Below are 26,187 nucleotides of genomic sequence, written 5' to 3' on the forward strand. Positions count from 1 at the left end.
CCTAGTTTACTCGGTAACTTAATAGTAGCTATTATTCTTTTTAAAACCTCGCTCCTTTTTAATTTTGATTTTGTGTTTTTAATTTGTATTTTTGTGTATTGGCGATTAAAATAATTAGCAAAAAAAATTGATAGTGACATTGATCCTCCAAAGTGATACAATATGAAGTGAGGATTTCTTATTTTACGCTGGCATTAAAAACTATAATTATACGATAAAAACAAGCAGCAAAATGAATATAACTCATAGGTATTTAGTCTGATATAACTTAGATTCCGGTTACCGAGCAAACGGCAAGCAACTGCGTTTCTTGCTGTGGGCCACAGGACGTAGCTACTACGTACGCTTAATGTGGTTAAGTGTTCTTTTCAGCGTGAAGGATTATCGCACCTTCTAATGGACATGACGGTCAAACTGCACTTTTTATCCATGTTCTTTCAGCAGGTGGACAGAATATTATTCAGGTTTGCTGGACGTGTATATACGACCAGCAAAGAAATGGTACACTTACATACATGAATTTTATGGAATACAGAGTTCCTGTTAGTTTTATATTCTAAGGAAAGAACAATGTATTTCAAATGGAAGCGGGAAACCTCACAAATTTTTCAGCGGCCTCTAGTTTTTATGTTATGCATTTAATATTTAAAAATAAGTATTTTATTTGGCAACTATAACTACACTGTTTTTTTTATTGTTCTTTGTGAGGAGTAAGGTTTTAAAATGAGGCCCCCCCTAGAGAGTGAGGCCCCCATCTTGCGCCTCATGCGCCTAATGGTAAATGCGGCCCTGGTAATGCATTAGACTAATTCATTTAATTGAAATGGAATTCCAGCCCATCTGGAAAACAAGATTGGATTGCATCCTTTAAACACTTTTTAGTGAATAGCTTCACGTAGTCTACGTCTGACATGTTGAATTCCACGTAGCATATTCTTTTATCCATTTTAAACGCGCAACATGTCTTTAGTCGAAGCTTTTTTGTTGAACCAACAGGCTTTCAAACTGCTGTCGACTAACTGACGTCTAGCAGTAGTGTTACTTGTTTGTGACTTCAACAATAGACGGATGTTTCAGTTCATTTGATGTAGCCTTAGTGATAATCGTTTCAAGTATAGGTTTCGCTTCTTTGTATCTTTTTGTTTTCACTTCCGGGTTTCCTCTTCTCGTCTCCTGTTTCGTTTTATTTTATTTTATTTTTCTCTTGAAAAGATGCGATATTGTTGAATGATAGCACTTTTTTTTTTCGTATGAACAGCAGTCGAAACACCTCTTTTCAGGCTGTTTTAACAGTGTGGCATTGTACTAACAAGTACAACAGCATTAACAACTGCAGTCTTTATTTTATTAAATATTGCAGTTCATCTTGTATGTTATGCTATACCAGATGGATTGTGCAACCAGTTTGTTATTATTATTAGGTAATGAAAGGTGTAATTTGTTCTCCTTTCATCTTTGAATATATTTATTCCATTTGAAAGCTAAATGTGTGCGTTTTTCTTTTGATTTTTCGCCAGAAAGTGATCAGAACAATTTTGTTCAAACTGGATATCAAACATTCTCTGTTCTTGATGTCATTTTCTCTATTTTTAATATTTGTACTATGCAGAGTTGAGTTTTCAATGGTATTTATTCTACAGCCTGGAAATTAGCCCATATTCAAATACTTGCGTTTAATCATTACAGCCAAATTACCATCCAATTTCACTTACTTCAGTTCTTTCTCATGTCACAGAGGAAACCATGAACACTGAACTTCTACGCTATCTGGAAGCCTCTCAACTAATGAGCAGTCACCAGTATGGGTTCCACCACTGTCGATTAAGATGGGAGCATATTGCTCGTGACATCCACCTTTGGACAAGTGCCATGAAAAGTTTAAGAAATTTCAAACAGTTGCTCTTGATTACAAGGGTGTGCTGAAAGCAGTGGCGCACTCAGGATTTAATCTTGGAGGGGGCCGAGCGCTCAGGATTTAACCTTTGGGGGGTGCGAGTTGAGTAGACGTTTTGCGAATACACACTACACATCGCATACGACCTATAACTGAGCATCTGCAGTGATCGCTAATTCATAAGTAGCACACAACATAAATAAAAAAAATGAATTTTAATTAGGAAAAGATTTTTGGAAATTTTTCTAGTGTTTTTTTCCTTTTCTTTGGGGGGTGCCCGGGCCCCTTGCCCTCCCCCCTGGGTGCGCCACTGGCTGAAAGGTTGCGATAATCACCATGAAGGAATTGAGGTAGAACCCCAATAGAGGTGTTTATCAGAACTTTTCAGCCCCCGCCCTCGTATCTCTAAGGATCAGGTGATGCAAAAGCGTGTTAACTAAGCTCCCTTCATATGGCCTATATTCTGATTTCAACACTTTTTTTTTTTTTTAGTATTTCTGCCTTCGGTGTTGTCACCTTTCTGTGTCTGCGTATATTACATTTTTTCATGACCTTTCAATATTCCTTTATATCTTTCTTTCTCTCACACTTTTACATTTCTTTCAAATGTTAAATACCTTTTCCAGTTCACTGTGAATGCAAACAACTTTGCTGGTGACATACACCTCCTCCTTTCTTATTTGATAAGCATTATGCTATGCAAATTGTCAAATTTTTCAGAATATACAACCATGGAACTTGATCTTGTCTTATTTTTCAGAGAGAGAGAGAGAGAGAGAGAACAACAACAAAACTTTTCTTCCAGTCTTACTTTTCGATAACACCCAGAACTTTATATAAGAAGAGATTTCTCTTTTGGAAATCTTCAAATTTCTCTTGGCATGAATACATTACAAATATCGCCTTCTCAGCATCCAAAATAATTGGGTTTTGCCTTTTCCTGAAGGCGTCATTTTACTTCTGTTTAGTTTAGAATTCTTAAGAGCTCTCTTAAAAATGCTAATCCTCTCTCATCAATTCATCACACCCTCTTTCTCAAGGCCTTTCTGTTTCTTCTGATTGCATTTTCTAAAACATTTCCATGGTCACTGTTTATTAGAATTCGCATCGATAATTCTAAATCTGCTAAACCGAGTTCAGCATTCAACATTCCTTCACGGTCCAACTCCATAACAGAATTAATTTTTATTCCTTCTGCTGTTATTGAAACAATCTCCCGTCACATATTTCATTGAATGTGCACTCTACAGGTCTTCAAATCCAATGATAACAGGTTTCTCCTTTCTCCTGAACTTTTTTAATACACTACTATCATATAGTAGTGATATACACCATGCTGGTGTATATCAGTTATCATAACTCAGAGAACCCCAGTACAGAACCAGACTAATAACGATTATGCGAGAATGTATAAGAAATACTCTGATTTATGTTTCTTTCTCCAAAATCTAAGCTTTTTTAATTACATATGATTATGAACAGTTAATACCGTTGCACATCATACAGTGCTGATGTAATTCTTAATATGCATGAGGAAATAAAAATACTACATAGTACAAAGACTGGAAATTGAAAAATTAATGGAGGAGATGCTCTCCATTTCCAATCAAAGCATTCAGCAATTCAAGAAGGAACAACCCCCCCCCCCTCCGCCTCCTTTTTAGTGCTGCCATAGCAGAAATGTACAAGAAACACATAAAGTATGTAATCATGTCGTCTTAATGGAAGGGCACCTTTTTATTAACTTGACAGTCATTTTAATAATGTTAGCGGAAGAAAGACATTGCGGGATTCTAATCAACTACAGTAATTTTTCAGGGGCTTCTTCTCATCCATTTCCTGAGTCAATCGATCTTCAATACAGATAAATAGATTTGTCTTTTTCTGGAAGAAATTCAAATATTTAATCCCGCAACAGAAAAATCGACCAGGGAACACACACACACACACACACACACACACACACACACACACACACACACACACACACACACACACACACACACACACACACACACACACACACACACACACACACACACACACACACACACACACACACACGCACGCACGCACAATCTTTTCATATATAATAGAAACACAACACGGTTGAGATTGTCTGCGTGTTCTTGTCGCTTTTCGCCTAACATCCGGTTAAATAATGGGCTCAATTTAAGGCCTTCGTGATATTTATTCATATTGTTTAGTTGTCTTAGCAACAGCGTTGCTCACAGTGCGCCATTATTCAAACAGTAAACTAGCAGCCATACATACTGCTTTTAAACTAGCAGACATGTTTCTAATTCTATAAAATACAGTTAGTGCTCTTGTAAATGATATGTTTTGTATTTCCTAATACAAACAGTACGACCTTGAATGCAATGGCTAAAAAAATCGGTTGTTGTGCAACACATCGAAGTCAATATTGTTTTCATGACTGCATTTCACTTCCCTTGTAACTTAACTCCCTTGTTTATTAAAACTTACAGTAGCGGGCTTGGACGCTGAGTGTTTCTAATTATAGACAAAAGTACATACACAGGGGCTATCCAAGGATCCCCCTCTTATTTTGTAAAAAAAAAAAAAAAAAAAAAAAGTATATTTAAGGGAGAATGAGTTTGCTCGACCAAATAACTTCTCTATAAAAGAAATTTATTTGAACTTTATTCTAAGATGCAAGAATCTTCTATGTTATTGATTTGGCTGGTAGTTACAACTTATCAAAGAGAATAAAGTAACAATAACAACAACAATAATCATGCAGAATCTTTACATGCATACAGATAAACAATATTACTACATTTTGTTCAAAATTCAGCATTTTTTACGATTATACTAGTTATTATTTCGTGACACTTCCATGTAGTATATGTAATCATCACGGCATCTATACCACTCTATTTACACTACCCAAAATAGGAATAAAACCATAAACAAAACGAAATTAATGAATTTTTTTTATTTATCGTTTTATTAGGCAATGAATTTTAAGATTATGAATTTAAAAATATGATTTTTAAACTTAAAAAAACCCTAAAAATCTGTATTAAGCATAATCAACCAGCAGTATAAATATGTCGATGGGTTGAGTTTCGTTGGATTCGTCATCAAATAAATATTTTTTTATTTATTTATTTGATGACGAAGTCTCCTGCCAAAGTTGTTGTAATGACAAAGAGAAGCTAAATCAGATTAAAAAAAAAAAAAACAAAAAAACGATGGTTTACTTAAATTTATTAGCTTTCGTAAATAATATCTAAAGTGGAGTCGCCTGGTGATAGTGACGTTTGATTATAGTCTGCGCATGCGCATGGTAACGATAATTTTTCTTGAAAATTTCTGTGCCGGAGTAATCCTCCAGGCTCCACGTGAATCTTTTGGGGAAGGGGAGCTGATTAGTTTGAAACCCGTTTCCTTACTTTTTCCGTTACTGCTTTAACTTGCACTCAACCACGCAGTAAATTAAGTCACGGTCAAGAATATTACTCACTTTTACGCCTATCTCTCTAACACACACGCTGCTTACTAACTTATAAAACATCTCGTGTAATAATAGAATGCAAACCTAGTCTTTTCGAAAGCATTCAGATTCGATTTTGTTTTTTAAGAGTACAGTATTTATTTTCTATGCATAACTTATATAGAACATTCCAGTAATATACTTACGTATTACATTAACACTAGTAGAGATGGGATGTAATTATTATATACGCATAAGCAATTCCTCTTTTTTAAAACATTACTTTATTATCTTCATTATGTATTGGGGAAAAAAATAACAAAAAAAAATTGTTTGTGCGCATGACATAATGTTTCCATGACAATGATTAGATTCCGCTTTTAGTATCGATGCGCGATATTCTTTCAACTTAAAAAATAATCTACACATTTGTTTTTTAACTAAAAAAATCTAAATCGTGATAACTTAATGCTGTCCAAGAGATAGTGTATATATATATAATAAAATAGTTTTATTGCTTCATTTAGACAATGACATAGCATATTTTGGTTTCCAGGTAACATGCACGTCAGCGAGAACGAAATACAGGGAGCCGTGTGTATATCGGTTGTTAACTGCTTGTCACTATCTCCTAAAATTTTGTGCGATACATAATGTGGGCGTGCTTTAAACTAGATTATAAGAGCGTGATTACAAACAAAATAAGAAAATTATTTTTATATATAATTTTAATAATAATTTAAAAAAAATAGATTAGAGTGCCCTCTCGTCATGAGTTCTTGGACTCCTTGGAAGTGTCGCATAATAATAACTTAACGATAGTTCGGTACTGTATTGTACTGCATTCCTGACTCTACTAAAATACTATTTTGCAGACTGCAGTAACAACTGTATCGATATCGATGCACGCTTTAATATTATTTAATGAAGCTTGGTGTAGCAAACTCGTGGCGTTCTACAATTTTTTATTTTATTTATTTATTTATTTATTTTTATTACATACAAGCAATGGCGGATAGTGGCTTGAAATCGTGATGCAACATTCCAAATATACATATACACTGTAAGTACGGGGTATACGTGTTGGGATAAAATATCAAAATTATGGTAAAAATTAAAAAAAAAAAAATTAAACATGAAAAAATATTGTTTATTATCGATAAAATTATAAAGTTTAGTATAATTCAAAAGTACTTTAAAATAAAAGCCATTATCATAACCCCAATAATGTTCTAAAATAAAAACTATAACAAATGTTGCGGAGTAAACAGGATAAGCACTACGAACACTCTACTACTAGCACAAACTGCATATAAACAACAGTGGAACTGCGCGACGGACAGTGTCGCATTACGCTAATAGCTCGCATCTCACTACGACGTGCATATGCTTGCGGCGCGTAGCAATATGACACTGCGGTAAACACAGTGCTGCTAGCGTCCTTCGTCTTCCTAAGTGCTACAAGATGGATGTTTATTATTTTTTATACAAAATAAGAGAATTGTATAGGATTGTTGATGATAAAATTAAATATTACAAGCAAATATAAATAAATTAATAACTATATTTATATATCGAGAAAAATTGGGGGTGCTGCAGTTCGGCAGTGCCTATGCACGAGCGGCCCCTGCATACAAGTACCCTTTTATACTCAAATATAAGTGCCTACAAAAGAATTCTCATGAAATGTGCTTTCGATTTTTATCAAAAATAAATAAATAAATAGACGATGCTTCTGATTTTCTTATGGACGTCGATCTTAACATTGAATGAAGCATTAAGTTTGGCAAGCATTGCAAAATGCTATTCGATATTACAAATATATGCATGCAGAGAAAATCAAGGGGGAAAAACCCTGTGAAATTGACATTGTTTAAATACAATTTTTCAAATTAAAATGCGTGTTCAATTATCGACAATAAAATATCTTTACTATTTCTCCGCTTGATTGTAATTCCATTTTACTACATTTTGTCGTTTCCCCAAAACAGTAGTAAACGATCAAATATCTCACATTTAAATTCTGGTCACTAGCCGAAAAGAACATTAGTGCAATTAAAAACAGTAATGTCAGCAGAGGTAATAGCGAAATTCATTCATAATTTTTGCACACGTGCGCTTCAGTCGGTTGTATAACTATTATTCATCGCGGAGAAGTCAAGAAAAAGGTCGCAGTAACACTACTAGTTTTATTATGGAAAGAAATGTTATAAGTTTGTATACTTATAATTAGCAGCCAATTCTGATTAACAGTTTATTGTAATAAAATAGGCTATGTTGTTTTTTTGCAAAATCGTTTGGTATTTTGCCAGTGACGTAAATACTGTATGCTGAAAATCATAATTACTGCGTCATAGAAAGTCAGTTGCACTTTCTGAACATTGAACAACTAACTGATATTGGTTTTGGCATAGAAATTGCACTTATGTCGGTTGTAGCTTGCAAAATGTAACTTAGATTTTATACATGTATTAAAAATGCAATTCTGAATATATTTCTTTTTATTTTATGAATCGCATAGCCGAAGAGAAAATGTCAAAAAAAAAAGAAGTTTTTATATCAGAAAATATCCCCACCCCACCATAAAAAAAGCATTTTAATAAGAAAGGTCGGAATTATAATTCATATTCTTTCGCTGATGACGTAATATTAGGTATCACGAACTGGATGTTGTTGAGTCGTGCTTCCATGGGTGTGTATTTGAGGTTTGAAATTCTTATCACCTTTAGTATGTCTAACGTGATTAGACTATTTAATCTTGGATGCCAGACTCTCACTCACTACATGTTCGCATGCAGAATACAGGTAGAAGTGACGTCATCAAGAGTTAAGTCATTGAGGAAAAACTTCGTAGGCGCGAAGTCTGAGAAGAAAGACGGATTTGGACAGGAGTTCTGATGATGATATCAAGAGGGCGGGAGGAGAGAAAAGGGAATAAGCCAGAATTCGGCAAAATTACTCAACTTATTTTCAACTAAAAGAGTTAGAGAAAACCGAATTTCAAAATTATAATAGTAATTATATCACTTAAGATATACAGCAGACAGACGACTAACTGCCTGGCGACAGGACATAAACAAATACAGAAGGCATAAACGGTTTTATTTTATTTTAATCTATATGCTTCAACAAATACCAGTGAACCTAGTCTGTGTGAGGAAGAGAATGAGATTTTTTGCATGCAGTGTACACGGCCTAAGCTTTCGAAAAAAGAAAAAAAAAATTGCTAATTGGATAATATTTCGTAATCATGCTTTTTTTTTTTACTGGAATGGTACAATAATTTATATTTTGTAATTTGTAAAAAAAAAAATAAAAACATCAAGTTAAATTAAGCCTTGCCTTTTGAAAGAATACCTTTATCAAGAGAATAATCGTGAAAACACAAATAATACGAATGTGAAACAGTCACAACAACTCTTAGAAATTCCAGTTTTAACTTTCGATCGCCATGTTGGTACTTTCTTTCCAACGTGTCCCCGAACAGTTTGAAAGATGATAGTTATAAAGCACAAAACCAGGATTGTTGTTTACTGATAAAGAAAACTAGGCATGCAGATAAAGTGCGAAACGATAAGTTGGTGTTTTATCAGCAAGCTTATCGCAGTACACTACAAGTGGTTATTCACAAGAGAGAATCGTTTTAAAAGTCCTTTGATTAAGTTATTTTTGAAAATGTTTGCTTTTCTTCTTCCCTTTTGTAATTGGTATAATTATTATTGGCCGTAGTTCAAGTTGTTGAATATTCTCATGCTAGCTTTCGGTAAGTTTTTTGCTAATATTTTGTTTTACGTGTAAGCACTCTATCGTTTCGTGGATCAGTCGTTTGTCATTCTCTTAAATTGATTTTATAAACACAATGCTGAATTTCCACGTTTCCGTGAACGCAAATAAGTAAATAAAAGAAAGGCGTCTGCAGTTTTGAGCGTGTACAGTTTAGCTCTGACGCGAGTTGCGAGGGGGAAAAAAATTATCGACTGTTAAAGATTTCACGTGCATATCTAGAGGTTGATATTTTAGCTCTCATTTATAAAATATTGGCTCTATAATTGTATTTATTTTAATAAATGTATATAGTAATAATAAGTTTTATATGATTGCTATAATAAATAATTGTTTTAACACAGTGTATATAATAACTCATTGTTATTCTATTTAATTATCCTGTATATATAGTTTTAAGATTCATAACATTCATAATCGGTATATAGACAAATGAAATTATAAAAGACAGGTACTTTCCGGTTTAAAATACCAATTAAAACATAGTACAAATGAATTTATGGCTTCGTTTTTAATAATGATGACAATCACAAATATATATATATATATATATATATATATATATATATATATATATATATATATATATATATATAGTCGCCGGTCTAATGGCCGGCGGGCCCCACCTGCAATGAGGACCAGTGGTGGATTTATGGTTTTATTTAGGGAGGTAGGATTTCAATCTGTGGCCAAGTGATTTCGTGACACTCCTTTTCTCTAGTTGTATTTTATTGCTGGTAGACACCTAAGAGTGTCTACGGGATTTGCTAGTGGACCCTCAAAAGTCCACAGGATTATCTTTAATCTGCTCGGGACACCTGAGCAATCTCTACTCTTTCTCCATCTGTGTCTTAACACATTTCTATATTATTGTCATGGCAAAACTTCTGAATGAGGCCAAATTCGAGGAAGTATACATGGAATTCCTCAGACTAGAAAAGCTACTGAGTGATAATTGGCCAGGAAAAGTCAAGCTCTTTGCCATCCCCCCCCCCAACCTACACACACACACAGCAGTCACAGGGGACAATATGGATGACATAAGTGAAGAGCCGATAACTCTGACGCAATCAGATTTTGCACACTCCCCAAGTATGGAAGATGCTACATCCCAAGACAGCAATTATCATACCTTGGAAACAGATACAGAGTTCCAAATGGTCAAAAAGAAGAGGAAAATCTCCACCAATGTGGAGAACCCAAAACAACAGGGATAGAAGCACTCAATGGTCCTAAAGAAAAGATACCGCCAGTTATATTAAAGGATAAGGAAAAATGGATCCCTGTCTTGTCAGCCCTCAGAGAACAAAACATCTCATTCTCATGGGCCAAAAACCCAGATGAGGGAGTTAAAATACAGCCCATTACTGTCATGGATTACAGACAGATGACCAGATTTATGGACAATGCTAACGTCCCATATCACACCTTCACTTTACCCTGCGAAAAGAACCTGAAGGTAGTTCTACGTGGGATAGCTGAAGGTATCACTCCTGAAGATGTAAGCACTGATCTCTCCAGACAGGGCCTGTCCCCAGTAAAAATGAGCAGCAGGATGCTCAGATCTGATAAAAGACCAATGCCTTTGGTGCTGGTGGAAATAAGCAACACACAAAAGCAGATCTATGAACTAACATTAGTATGCGGACTCAAGATTTCAACTGAGCCTCTTAGGAAAATAGCATCTGCAGGTCATTGTCATAGATGCCAAAGGTTTGGACATACCCAAAAATTATGTAAGGCAGCCTTCAGGTGCTTGAAGTGCGGCGAGCGACACCAGACCATCACATGCACCAAGCCTCTCACAACTCCAGCATGCTGTGCAACTGCAGAGGACCCCACCCCCCAACTACAAGGGATGCCTTTCCAATCCAAAAAATCGAGGATCAACAAAAGTCAATCTTGCTTCTCCACGTAACAACGTTTTAAGCGACCAAACAGATCGTTCTCCAGTCCGAAACACCTCGTCTTCAACCTCACAGGAAGGAACAACCATGACCAAAACATATGCTGAGGCTGCAAGGACTAAGCCTCTTACACCTCTCGAGCTAGAAAGCTCCAACATAACATCCGTTTTAACAGCCTCACTTGACACCATGCTGCAGGAATTCAGCAAGACATGCCCCTCACAATCTTCCAGAAAGAGATTCCTGCAAGGCACTCAAAACATTATAACAGCCATCTGTCATGAGTAATAAATTCAAACTAAAAGCTCTTAAGATAATCGCATGGAATGCAAATGGATTGCTGAACAAGGTTTTGGAACTTCAAGAATTTGCAACTCATCTCAGTGCTGATATCATCTTGATTGGTGAAACACACCTAAGACCAGCTAATAACCCCAAAATCCGTGGATACACTGTGTACAGAAACGACAGAATTGGCACAAGAGGTGGAGGCACAGCCATATATAAGAGTTATTTGAATCATAATACAATAGACAAGCCCCAAATAAACCTGGAGGTGACCGGTATGGAGGTACATACCTGCAATGCTGGGAGTCTCAAGATCTATGCTGCTTATAACCCTCTGAGCATTCCTCTGCTGACAACAGATCTGGACTTCATACTTGGTCCAAATGACTCAATAATAGCAGGAGATCTCAACTCAAAACACACAGCTTGGTACAGCTCATCAACTAACACCAAAGGTCACACACTTTTCAACTTTGCAATGCTCAACTCTGTTGTTGTGGCCGGCCCTACCGATCCCACCCACTTCAGCCCTTCAGGTAGCTCGGATGTACTAGACATTGTCATCTTTAAAAATTTAAGATACCAATTCAAATTGGAATCAGTCAAAGAATTATCTTCTGACCACAGTCCCATAGTGCTTAATCTAAGTTTATCAGATCAATCCTCTCCTCTGCACACATTCATACCATGGGACGTTAGCCAAGGTTCTTCCCGATCATATTGGTCCGGTGCCCAATATCAGTAAAAAGGAAGAGATTGACACAGCAGTAAATAACTTAACCATACAAATTCAGAAAGCAATAGAATCAGTCAGACAATCCACTGTCTTCCACCCAACCAACCGTATCCCTGAAGAAATCATGGAGCTAATCAGAGCAAAAAATAGAGCCAGAAAGAGATACTACAATACCAGAGCCCCATAAGATAAAACAGTATTGAACATTTTAAACAGGCAGGTCCGGGATGCTCTTCAAAAACACAAAAACCATCAATGAGATACCAAATTGGCTAACATCGATACTGAAGATCATTCTGTATGGAAATTTTTAAGAGCAATCCGCACCAAAAAGCAACTCATACCCCTATACAAACCAAGAAAGGGATAGTTCACAAAGATGAAGAGAAAGCCGAAGCACTAGATAACCTAGAATCTCAGCAATCCATCTTATACAAATCTAAATAGCAACCTTATGTACACGATTCATCGTCATGTTAGGACAACCTTAAGACAGAACACTGTTAACTCCGAACATATCACTCCTACAAATCCGGCAGAAATGATAAATATCATCTCCCATCTAAACAGTAAAAAAGCTCCAAGACCGGATGGCATAACTAACAGAATAGTAAAACTACTTCCAAGAAAGGCCATAGTCCATCTTGTCAACATTACAAATGCCATCTTTAGATTCCAGCATTTCCCTACTACATGGAAAATAGCCACCATCATGCCATTGAAGAAGCCAGGAAAAATTCCTCACCTTCCCGAAAGCTACAGACCCATAAGCCTATTGTCCAGCCTCGGAAAGGTGACAGAGAAAGTGATCCTCTCAAGATTCCAACAGAAACAGATAAGTTAAGAATTTTGCCTAATGAACAGTTCGGCTTCCGTAAGGCCCATAGTACAGCTCAACAAGTGCACCGGTTTACTAGAAAGAAAATCCATACCATGGAGGATATTTATTTATTGGGAGTAAAGATTTCATGGCAGACTGAAGTTAAATATCTTGGAGTGATTCTTGATAGTAAACTCCTATTCAGCAAACATATTAGTTACATTACCTCAAAGACATCCAAAGTCTTAGCACAGCTCTACCCTATGATCAACAGACAAAGTAAACTGGACATGCAAACAAAATTAACAATTTACAAGATGGTAATTCGATCGGTCATCACTTACGCATCCCCAGCGTAGAGCCACACCGCGAATTCAAACATTCTAAAACTCCAGAGATTACAGAATAAGCGCATGAGGATGTGGATGCCCCTTGGTTTATAAGAAACACCCAGATCCATAGAGAAGTTAATATCCCTTATATCTCTTCCCTTCTCCTAAATCTAGCTGAGAAGTTCTTTACCAAGAAAAGTAACCATCCAAACTCATTAATCAAGGAAGCCTCGGAATATAATGAAGCAGAAAGTTACAAATATAAAAGACCAAAGTCTATCTTAAGTTCAGCTGAACACAGCTAACTTCACTGCCCTCAATGGGCGGGCATATAGCTCACACATTCAAAGTTCTTTCATTACAAGACAAAGGGGAATATGAAAAGCAATTTTGCTTCACCCATCTAACCAGAAATATATATATATACATTTTTATAAAGAATTGAATGACTAGAACCGAGATTTAAGTAAAGGTTTTAATATAAAAACACGACTAGTTTCGGCTTGTGACAGCCTTCATCAGGTAACATTATAAAAGAAAGAAAAAAGAAAAAACACTAAAACACTGAAGCTTAAATAAACTATGAACATCATAGAGAGTCTCGATACATAATTGACATTAAATCGTTATGGTTGTATTTAAAGCTCTTCTTTCGTTAGTTGTATTATAGGGAAAGTGCGTGCTAGTAGCATTTCGTGAACGCCAGTACATGATTACAGCTGAATGACAATCTGGGAGGTTGTAGCTCAAGTTATTATTTAGATGAACAGGATTGAAGACGATTTCTCTAGATTCCACGATTTTTCTCTCTAGTTCATCATTGCAACGGAAGATGTTAGTAGATTTTTCCCAGCAGACTTTGTGACTTTGGTTTTCATCATTAGGATTAGCCGAGAAAAGGATATGACTTGATAATGCACTGGCTCGCTGTCTCTTGTAAGTAATGTCCCTCGTGTGTTCTTCCATACGCAATTCTGCAGTTTTGTCTGTCGAAGATCCGTTTCTTAATAAGCCACCCAAAACCTTGTCATCATCAACTCAAATACCCTGGTGTATATAAAATATTGTGTGATTGTGATATTCCTTATTTTGGGCAGACAGACAAATCTGTTGAATTGCGTATGGAAGAACACATGAGGGACATTACTTACAAGAGACAGCGAGCCAGTGCATTATCAAGTCATATCCTTTTCTCGGCTAATCTTAATGATGAAAACCAAAGTCATAAAGTCGACTGGGAAAAATCTACTAACATCTTCCGTTGCAGTGATGAACTAGAGAGAAAAATCGTGGAATCTAGAGAAATCATCTTCAATCCTGTTCATCTAAATAATAACTTGAGCTACAACCTCCCAGATTGTCATTCAGCTGTAAGCATGTACTGGCGTTCACGAGATGCTACTAGCACGCACCTTTCCAACAATACAACTAACGAAAGAAGAGCTTTAAATATAACCACAACGATTTAATGTCAATTATGTATCGAGACTCTCTATGATGTTCATATTTTATTTAAGCTTCAGTGTTTTAGTTGTTTTTCTTTTTTCTTTCTTTTATAATGTTACCTGATGAAGGCTGTTACAAACCGAAACTAGTTGTGTTTTTATATTAAAACCTTTTTACCTATACCACTTTTTACCTATACTTACTTACTATTTTATTACGAACCCTAATATACACAGTTGACCCTTGAAGGACGCCGGTTTGAACTACGCGGATCCACTTATACGCGATGGTTTTTTTTTTTTTTTTAAATAAATATATTTGAAATTTGTTTAGGGATTTCGACATCTTGAAAAAATTCGCAGACGAACCGCGTAGCTTAGAAATATCAAAAACAAAAACAAAAAAACAGTTAGGTATTTTATGAATGCATAAAGTATATGTAGATACTAGTCTATTTTATCATTGACAATGTCAGTGATAAAATAGACTGTGTCAATTTGACACAAATCCATCATAAAAACGTTAAAATTTATCAAAACTTACGTACACAAACACTTACAGACCGTACGTGGCCAAAGAGAAATGTAAACAAACTTAAAGAAGCAGTATTAAATCATAACTGGATAAAATAACTGTTATTAATTAGCATAAAATAATTGCTTCGCGGCTAGGCTACCACGAAGCAATCGTATCGATTACACTAGGCTACCATGAAGTAATCATATTGCTGCTGCTTCGTTATCAATGCATTTATATCTGTAAATAAATATGAATAATTTCTTTTTCACATTACCTTTTCCTTTTTTATGTTCAGTGTTAGTAATATGCAGGGCCGGCGGAAGCGGACATGTAGAGCATGCGGGCGCCGCTGCGATGGGGACGCCGCGCCAGGGAACGGTTCATAAGTTAATTTTTAAGAAACAAAAGTTTTATCATAAAAACAAAAAATTCTTAGAATGATCAATATTAAAATAAATAAGGCCGGATACACCGAATAAAAATTAAAAAAAAAAAAGTATATTGCCGCCTCTTTGATCACCCAGCTGTTTACAATTTTGCAGCTAGAGCAGGCTAAATGCTTGCCTGCAGAATGTTGTGTCTACTGCAGTTTATCTAAAGTGAAACGGTGAACGGTAATCATGCGCAGAAACGAATTTTCGTACAAAACATTTGTTGCTAGTTAATCAGTCATATGGTATACATCTCAGTAGGCTACTGACAGTAGCGCATTGCCGACCATTATTTCGTCTCTGTGTCGTGTTGTGTAATAATTTCTTGTGGGTATAAAATAGAAATGGAATCAAAAATTAAAAAAAGTTATTCGGTGCACAAAATCGTAAGCGTCATGCTGCGAAAGAAGCAGATATTAAGAAACAAACTGGGGCTCTTAATAAATTTGTTAAAATATTAAAATATTCTGATGCAGATTGTAACCAACTCGATACATCAGAAATCAGAGTCGAAGAACGCTGTACATCATCCAGTTTTCATGAAAGTACTATTGCAACTATTGAACAAGATTTAAGTGAAAAATAGTTAGGATTTAGTCAACTACAACAAGATTTAGTTGTAGTTGACTACGAAACTAACACATTGTTAGTCTCTGTAAATTTAGAAGATCCAGGTGAATGGGGAAATATTGATGAAAAATTACGAGTTGTTTTAATTGAAATGGGGCCTGTTCAAAAGAAAAATATAATATATCCCAGAGATACATAGGTCGTAAATTTGGCGACATGTATTGTAATAGAAAAATGGAAAACAGGAGCTCTTGCCAAGAACATGGCTCATTTATTCCGAAACTTTAAATGCTGTTTTTTGCTTTTGTTGCAAACTTGTCGCACCTACTGAATCAACTGAATCACCTACTGAGTCTTGTATATAACAATTGGGGAAATGTAAGTACAACTTTACATAGACACGAGACTAGTTTAACTCACATGAAAAATTTCTTAAAATGGAAGGAACTTGATAAAAATTAAAAAAAAAAAAATGTATGAAATGGAAAATAAACAACGGTCGAGTGTTTTAGAACGCTTGATTGAAATTATAAAATTCCTTGGTAGTCGAAATTTAGCTTTTCGCGGATCATCTGATAAATTATATGAAAGGAATAACGGCAATTTTTTAAAATTAGTCGAACTGTTTGCTATGTTTAATCCCGTTATGGAAAATCATGTTGAAAGTGCCCTACAACGAAACAATAGAGTACACTATTTGAGTAAAGACAGTCAAAATGAAATATTGGAAACTTCAAGTAACGCAATCAGGGATACAATTTTATTATCAATTCAAAAATCTAAATATTATTCCATAATTTTACACTGCACACCTGATGCAAGTAAAACAGAACAAATGACCATCATTATTCGCTTTGTTTCCTGTGACAATGGAATTGTCAAGATCAGGGAAAACGTTTTCGGTTTTGCAGATACATCAGATTCCACAGGACGTGGTTTATGTGCAACAATAATGGAACAACTGGAAAAAATGGAACATTCCCATTGAAGACATGCGAGGTCAAGGGTATGACAATGGGGCAAATATGAAAAAGAAAAAATTTGGGTTCCAAAATTTGCTTTCGAACAAAAATCTTCGAGCTTTTTACTTGCCATGTGCTGCTCATACTCTAAATTTAATCATTAACGATGCAGCCAAAATGAATGCAGATACAATTAGTTTCTTTGCAATCATTCAAGAAATATAAAATTTCTTTTCATTCTCTTACAAACGTTGGGAAATCCTTTTAAAGTTCGTAAAAAAATTAACATTGAAACAGCCATCAGAAACGCGATGGGAAAGTAAAATTAATGCAATCCGCCCTCTACAATATCAGTTAGGAGAAATTTACGATGTACTTTTTGAAATTTTAAATAATGAAAATTTTAACAAAGAAACTCAGCATGAAGCACAAACATTATTGGACACAATAAAATTAAGAATATCGAAAGGCTTTTGAATATTTAAATTATCTTATTTTATTTTATTTTATTTTAAATTTATTTTAATAATTTAAATTGAATATTTAAATTATTAAAATAAAGGACTACAAATAAAAAAGTAAAATATAAATATATATAAATATAAAAATATAAAAATAAAAATATAAAAATATATATATATATATATATATAAATATAAATTATATATAAATATAAAAAATAAAAAATAAAAGTAAATTAATGCAATCCGCCCTCTACAATATCAGTTAGGAGAAATTTACGATGTACTTTTTGAAATTTTAAATAATGAAAATTTTAATAAAGAAACTCAGCATGAAGCACAAAACATTATTGGACACAATAAAATTAAGAATATCGAAAGGCTTTTGAATATTTAAATTATCTTATTTTATTTTAAATTTATTTTAATAATTTAAATTGAATATTTAAATTATTAAAATAAAGGACTACAAATTTATTTGCTTTCTTATAACTTGGCATGATTTACTTAACAGATTAAAGCCTGTGAGTAAAATGCTTCAAGACAAAAATATGAACATTACACTTGCTTTAGAATCTATCGAAAACTTAAAATTCTTACAAGAATTTTAAGTTTTCGTAAGTTTTCGTTAAGATCTTGTAAGATCGATATTCTTACAAGAGTATCGATCAGATACAAATTTTAAAGAAGTTCTAAAAACGGCAAAATAACTGAGTGAAGAGGTGGATGGAGAACAAGAATTTAAAACTGGTACGGAAGTTCGACGACGAAAGAAGACATGACAATTGGACTACTAGCATCATGACGAAACGCCACAATCACCAGAAGATAAATTTAGAGTGAATGTGTTTTATACACTTCTAGACGTTGCAATGTGTTCGTTAATAGAACGATTTTGAACAACTAAAAACATATTATGATAATTTCAATTTCTTGTATAGATTACTACAAATTAATAATGAAGATTTACGAAGAAACTGTGACGATTTAGAGAATCTCTTGAAGGACTGCGACAATAAAGACGTAAATACAATAGAACTATATGACGAGTTATGTGCTTTCCGGGATATTTTTCGGAAGGATAATTTAAATATTCAAAAGCCCTTTCGATATTCTTAATTTTATTGTGTCCAATAACTTATCTTTTGCTAACTTTTCAATTGCTTTAAGAATACTGTTAACCTTAACTGTTAGTGTAGCGAGCGGTGAACGTTCCTTTTCCAAGTTGAAAATTGATTAAAACCTACTTAAGAACAAGTATGTCACAAAATAGGCTTGTTAGTTTGGCGCTAATAGCTATTGAAAATGATATATGTGCGGAATTAGACGTTAAAATCATTATTTCTAATTTTGTGAATGTGAAATCAAAAACCTTAAAATTTTAATTAAAAAAATTGCAAGTATATTTATGTAATTTAATTTATTTTCTGTTATTCTGTAAAGATGTTATTTTTTGAATACTTATATTAAATGTTCTAATTATTTCTGAATTCTTTTCTAATTTTCTCATCTATCTTGAGTTTCTTTTATTTTCCTAAAAGATAGCTCCACTTATAAAAATTATTAAAATTTTTTTACAAGTTACTAAGAATTTAGTAACTTGTAAAATGCAAGAATTTTTTAAACATTAGTTCAAATAAATTTTGACTTTAATTAAAATTCATTTTAATTTTGTTAGCAATTCGGGTCGGTGAGAAGGCTGTTAAATTGTGAATGAAGCTATGTTATGTAATTTATTATTTTTCATTCACATTTAACATTGCTTATTAAATATTAATCATGGTTTATATAAAATTGTTTATTATTCCTTAATTAAGAATTACTAATTAAATATTTACTCAAAATCTGACCTGCTATTAACTTATAAAATAATAATATGTTTAGAATTTTGTATAACTAAATATATGTGGTGTAACGTAAAGTGTTAATTTATATTTAACTGTATACGTAATCAAAAAGTTAAAGAAGTAGCTTAAATATTCTGTTGTTTTTATTTGTGAAATATTTAATGTTATGTAATCACTCATGAATAATAATAGACCATACATTACATTAGCGAAATGTTTACGTGCAGTCTGTTGTCATGGAGACGCACGCGTAAACAACCACGAGTGGAGTAGAGCGTGGCGTTCGAACGTAAGGTGGGAGTGAAGGTCATACAGTATATATAGAAGGTTATAGAGAAAGAGAAAGAAGAGGGAAGGTCATAGATAAGATAGAAAGGAAGAGAAGAATTATTATTAAGGAGTGAGGAGAGAATTTTGCGGAACCAAGATTATAAAATCCTCAGGGCAGAAATTTATGAGTATAGTGTTGGGAAGTGAACCTATAAGTAGTGAAACATAAAGTTTAATGTTATAAGCGAAATCTGCTGTTGTTATGAAGAAAGGTTGATGCCGTAATCAGATAAAAGGAAACTGGACAGTCAATGCGAAAATTCTGATTAGTTCCAGTTAATCTGGATTACGATTAAATTCTATGTTGCCCTAGGAAAAGGTTATATTGATTACTTGGAGAAAAGTGAACAGGAAAAGATAGTACCTAATTACTGTTGTTTGGAATAGTGAAGTGCGACTTACAGTAATACAGTTTAAACTATGGAGAATATTTATTATGTGTGTTCCGCTAATGTTAGTTAAGTTAATTCATAAGTGCTCTCTCTCAATAATTTTATGTATTGAAGAATTTGTCTGGTAAGAGTAGTTGTATAAGTTTGTCTATTCTAGCATTAATTGTAATATATCTCCAATGCTCAAGGTCCGGGAATATATTTGCTTGGAATATAGCTTACGTAGTTTATTGCCTGCTGTGAATATAAACATTGAGTTGATAGATTTGTGAAGACTGAATAAAATGTGAAATTGTTATATTAACTTGAGATAAGAAGATTTGTGTTTTTGAGACTGTGAATAGTATATGAAAGTTAGAACATTGAATTAGCATCAGTGACCTAAGAAGATGTGTTAAGTTAATTGTATAGTTCCATTTTAAAATAGAGTTCTTGTAATTGTTAACCATATCATATATTAAATGTTTTATTTTGTTGATCTAAATATTGTGTTTACCTGAATTCCTTATTATTGCACCGTTCATAAATATTCGAATCTTGCGGGAACCCCAAGTAAAAATGATAATAGTTGATTCGGCCTAATGAGATGACAGCTAACTTAATTTAGAACTGATCCTACTATTTATATAGACTAATCTAAGAATAGGGTGGCGCAGTATAAATATAAATTTCCCTACTTTTGGATCGGTGATCATTTCGTAATTAGTTGTATTATTCATAAAAGTGACTTGAAACTAGATAGATTTAGAACTCGACAGAAAAAAGTCGTCACGACAAGGCTATAATCCCTGTATCATTATATTCAACGATTAAAGGTGAAGTGGCTTTATCAAAATTTGCTTTAACTTTTGAGAATTTTTTGAATATTCGGGTTTTCAACGATTATCCTACCTAGTCAACACCACCGGTTCGTTACATTTAGCGAACCAACGTGTGGCTGTTCTGTCAAAATTTATTTAAGAAATTTCAAATAATTGAAATTTTTATTATCGTAAAAGAACCACACACTCACGGATCGTTACAGGGGCGCTTAGATAGAAATTGCATGCGGGCGGCAAAGACCCTAGCGTCGGCTCTGGTAATATGCATAACATCTACAGTGTTTTTGTATCATATAAGACAATATTGATTATTGATGTAGGTACACAGACAGAGATTCATCTTGTAAACAGACAACGTAAACTTACGGTATCGATAAATACAGTACAATACTGTAAATGTATTTTCACTTCCTTGTGATTTTCTTGAATAACATTTTCTTTTATCTAGCTTACTTTATTGTAAGAATATAGTATATAATACATACATACCATACAAAATATGTGTTAATCGACTGTTTATCGGTAAGTCTTCCGGTCAACAGTAGAATATTAGTAGTTAAGCTTTTGGGCAGTCAAAAGCTATACGATTTTCGAACAACGCGGGGGATTGGCGCCCCTAATCCCTGTATTGTTCAAGGGTTAACTGTATATATTATGACAGAAGTGAATGGATGCTGACCAACGGTTGCTGGTGGAGAAAATTGAAGAAAGAAAGCCATCCACCATGACGCGTAGTAAACGACAAAATTGACAGCCCAGAGTGGAAGGTAAACCATAAGACGGTAATTTGGCAAGTATCCAGACTCGATCAAATGTCTTGGAAATGCCAAGAGCGAGCTATTAATTTGGCAACCAACTATTTGATAAGAAATAAAATGGAAAACTTGAGTATTCTCGAAATAGTCACTTAGAGTGTTTACAGATCTGCCCTAGCAACTTTAGACTTGGAGAATTGTCTCCATTATTATACCCAATGCAGTATTATATACCATATCCAGCAGTCGAGGTGAGTCTAAACTGGTACACAGCAACGTCTTTAATAATTATTAAAGATAATTATATTATCAATAATATAATAGGTAATTATAATTGTCGAATGTTAATGAAACAGCTAAAACATTCTGGAATCTTATTAAAAAAACAACAACTCATTTTTGTATCGATGTTATTGCCGTTGACTTGGATCTAGTGATTTGTATTTTTAACAATATTGTAATAATGACCCCCGTAACTCTAGTAAAAGCAGACTTAAATGTCTTTTTTTGGCACTTAATATAATGTAAAAGAGTAAGTTTAAAAAATAAAATAAAATTGTAAAATATTTTAAATTACTAACAAATATAATGTATATACTCGACATTTCTTGTAGCGTCATGAAATTCTTCTATTTTGAAAAAGGAGATTCGGAAAGGATATATATATATATATATATATATATATATATATCCTTTCCGAATTTTGGATATATATATATCCAAATTTTTAATTCATTTTCAATTTCTGGCTATTTTGTCGGTTTCTGTATTTTTTTAGAAACGGTAGATTATTTTTCTAGAATTTGCTTCTATTAATTGCTGCTTTTGTTTTCTCCAAGTTCGTATCATTTTTTTTTTTTTTTTGTAGGCGGAGGCCCAAAATGCCGCTATGCTGCCCTATTGTCATTCTTTTTTGCGTACTCAATCACCTACGCTTAAACGCAATCGTAATAGCTATGTCTGTGTAATCCGAGTTATAAAATAAATAAATCAATATGATAATGTATTGATTACTAGTTTAAATGCGTGACCGTTAAAAATCGTACAACTATTCAAACTGATCATGTATTACCGACAAGCGATGACGCACCGTAACTGTGCATACATAAAATACACATCGATGTATAAGAAGCATTTGGCGTATAGGATGCAGTGGCGCACCCAGAGGGGGGGGAAGATCCCCTTGACCCCCCCTTCAAAGAAAAAGGAGACAAAAAACTAGAAAATTTTCCAAAACTTTTTCCTAATTAAAATTCATTTTTTTATTTATGTTGTATCGTGTCTTCTATTTCTATACTACTTATGAATTAGCGATTGCAGATGCTCAGTCATAGATCGTATGCGATGCGTAGTGTGTATTCTCAATTCTCAAATCGTCTACTCAACTCTCTCCCCCCCCCCCCCCCCCCCAAGATTAAATCCTGAGTGCGCTACTGATAGGACGCCTCCTGATTTTCAGATAAATTTTAGGTACAAAAAAGCGCGTCTTATAAGGTGAAAAATACTGTAATTTTGCTTGGTCTTATTTTTCTATTAAAATGATCTAGTTGAAATCACTCAACAAATTTTGATAGGGATCTTAAATACAAAACTTTAAGCTTACTATCAGAATTCTTTAAATTTCATCAGGGCAGGGAGGAACTATTATAATTTCGAATCGTTCTAAAAAAAAAAAAATCTGATTATAGCTGAAAAAATAAAATATTATCATTTCAAATTGTAAACTAAAAAATCTTCTAAGTGCCTTTTATTCCTGAACGTGGGTTCCCCCCCACCCTCTCAAACTAACTTTTGGAAATCGAGGGAAGGACAGCCAGTTCTCCATCCTTCGCCGCATCAACGAAAGTTGTACCCGTCACTACCGATGATTTTAGAATTTTTGAAGTGAGAGTGCGGAAGACAACCACCGCCATTTTGTGATCCTAAATTCCAACAGGTCTGATAATTGATAGCAACTATCTACCTCTTATTCTTTCACTATGAAGCCTTGTTGCTTGTAGTGCCGTTGTTTTCAAAACCATGCCGCCATCTTCTCGGTTGTCCTCTGCTTCTCTTTCTCTTTATTATCTAGTTCTTAATAATAATTAACTTAAATAATTTTATTATTATTTTTGTTGTCTATGATTGTCCCTCCCCCCAGTTTCCGAGTTAAAAACCGTAGTATCCTTTAGGAGCATAGGGAAGGGGAGAACCTACTTGCATGAAGTAAACATCGATCGACTAACTCGGACACACACTTGCCGAGGAAAAAAAAAAATAACGGAACCCCTAGAAAAACCCTTCTAGTCGGCGACTAGAATCGAACCTGTAACGACTTTCTTCTGGCAGTATCCACAAGGTTACGCAAGCATACATTTCATATTGTTAAACCACTAAAAGATGGAATTGTAATAATTTTTCCCCTTCATGGATCAGTGGTGAAATTAAGAATAGTTTAACAACTACTGATCGCTGCACTAAGTGTACTGAATTGCAGAATGACCTCAAGTTGGTGGAATTAAGTTCCAGCAGGTAAAAGCGATAAAAAAAAAAACACGAAAAGAAAAAAAGGAAAAAATGCCATGCAATGGAAGTCAATGAGATAGGTTTCTGGCTCGCAAAAATCATTCACACAATTCTCTCGCTGCTTTTGCTTACATCTTCCCTTCAACTTCAACATGATGAATTTTGATTCGCTGTTTGAGATTAAAGAACTATCCCCTGCTTTCAGTGAAAAACTCTTTTCCACCTTTTTCGTTCAGTTCATTGAAGAACTCTCGTAATATTAATTATGGTTGAGACCATAATTAATATTACGGGGATATCGAGTTCATTTATGTCGTCAACATAAGCAGTTTTTCCATCTTGTCCATCACACTCCTGCGCTAATATATTTTGGAGGCGCTAACATGAATATATGATTTCAAGGATTTTTTTTTTTTCATTTCCTCTGAATTTTTCATTACAGTTATACCATTTTAATGGGCCAAGTTCAGATCACTACACACAACATTAGATCTTCCTTCACCAGGTTCCATTCTTCTTAACTTCCATTTCCATCCCTCCCAAACTTATGAACTTGCATGCCTTCTTATTATCATGTTCTTTGAGACTTTACTGTTGGCTATCTTTTTAATTTTTTATTCCTTCATAAATTTCACAAATTTATTTTACTATAATCATTAAATATCACTTTATATATAGTTTATTATTCACCAAAATTTAATTCATTTATAATAATGCAAATAAAAATCACATTTGTCACATTTAGAGTCAATTCACATTCGCTGTGTGATCTTTTTTCAGAAAAAAAAAATCCTTTATTATTTTATTATTTTGTTGCTCTTTACAACTTGAACTTACGTTATTCTACGGAAGTGTAAATGAAAGTGTCGTAAGCCCCCCCCCCCCCCTTGTATTTATAATTTCGAACCAGAACTGTTTTTTGAATAAATGAGGTCAAATAAAGCGAAAAAAAAGGGGGTGGGGATGGAATATTGTTTCAAATTGCTTTATCAGCCAAAAACTAGAATTATAACGAAAAAAATAGTTTATCGACTGGTTGATAAAATTACTGTGTTCTACCATTATTCCAAATGAACAAATATTTGAGTGGATGGCCTTTTTAAGATATTAAGTAGGTTAAGTCAACATTTTGTGATATGCTCTATAGAGAGTATATGACGAAAAAAACTTTAAGTTTGTCTTCATGTACTTTAAGTCATTTATTGTGTACGTTTGACAACAACAAAGGATCCAGTTGTAATCAAAATTGAAATGTCCTGGCAAATATTGAGAGATTTTAAATGCCAAATATAATTCCACCTAGCTCGTACGTAATTATTACGATCCGTTTGCCGTATTTTGCTATCAGAATGTATTGATTTAAAATCAAAAATAAATCACCCCACCATCTCCATCTAGTTCTCGTCCGTTCAAAACGAGTTTAAATTCCCTGATTAAGGATTTTAGGAAATGTTTAATGCAACCGACCTTCCATTTTTCTGCTGCATCCATCTAAGGGTAAGTATTTTATTGTTGCAGATATATGTGTGTTCACTGGGCCGGTTTGCCGGATGAAAAACCCTTCTACCCTCCGTACGAGACCGGCCAAAGTCACCTTCATTTGAAATGCCTGATAAGGTTTCTTCGTGTTGTAGATGGGATTCGAACTTAGGTCTTTCCAACTAAAGAGCTTCATCTATACTTACTGAGCTATGAAGACTCTGTCTTCTATCGGGTGTCGTAAATTTCAAATTTCATTGAAATCCATCCAGCCAAACAAATCTAGTCCACTATAATTTCAAAAATCCCCCCCCCCCTCCTTGTGCCCTTGCAAATGGTCTAATTAAAACAAAAATTTGGAATCACTTAATAAATTTTTCTAAGGATTCCAAGTACCCAACTTGAGTGCATTTTGTCCAAACAGAATCCTGAATCACGTACAGTAAAGC

General features: G+C 34.1%; 1 protein-coding gene across 1 annotated transcript in view; it reads left to right on the forward strand.

Annotated features, from left to right (window-relative positions):
- Positions 1 to 9,025: 9,025 nt before the first annotated feature.
- LOC150099531 (phosphatidylcholine:ceramide cholinephosphotransferase 1-like) overlaps positions 9,026 to 26,187 on the forward strand; it is a 122,068-nt gene continuing 104,906 nt past the window's right edge. The window contains exon 1 of the mRNA XM_090404524.1: positions 9,026 to 9,117. The gene's annotated coding sequence lies outside the window, so the exon portion shown is untranslated. The remainder of the gene's footprint in view (positions 9,118 to 26,187) is intronic.

This window comes from Typopeltis vanoorti, chromosome 14, assembly GCF_054136105.1.
Source record: "Typopeltis vanoorti isolate ZY-2024b chromosome 14, IOZ_Tvanoo_1.0, whole genome shotgun sequence".
NCBI lineage: Eukaryota > Metazoa > Arthropoda > Arachnida > Uropygi > Thelyphonidae > Typopeltis > Typopeltis vanoorti.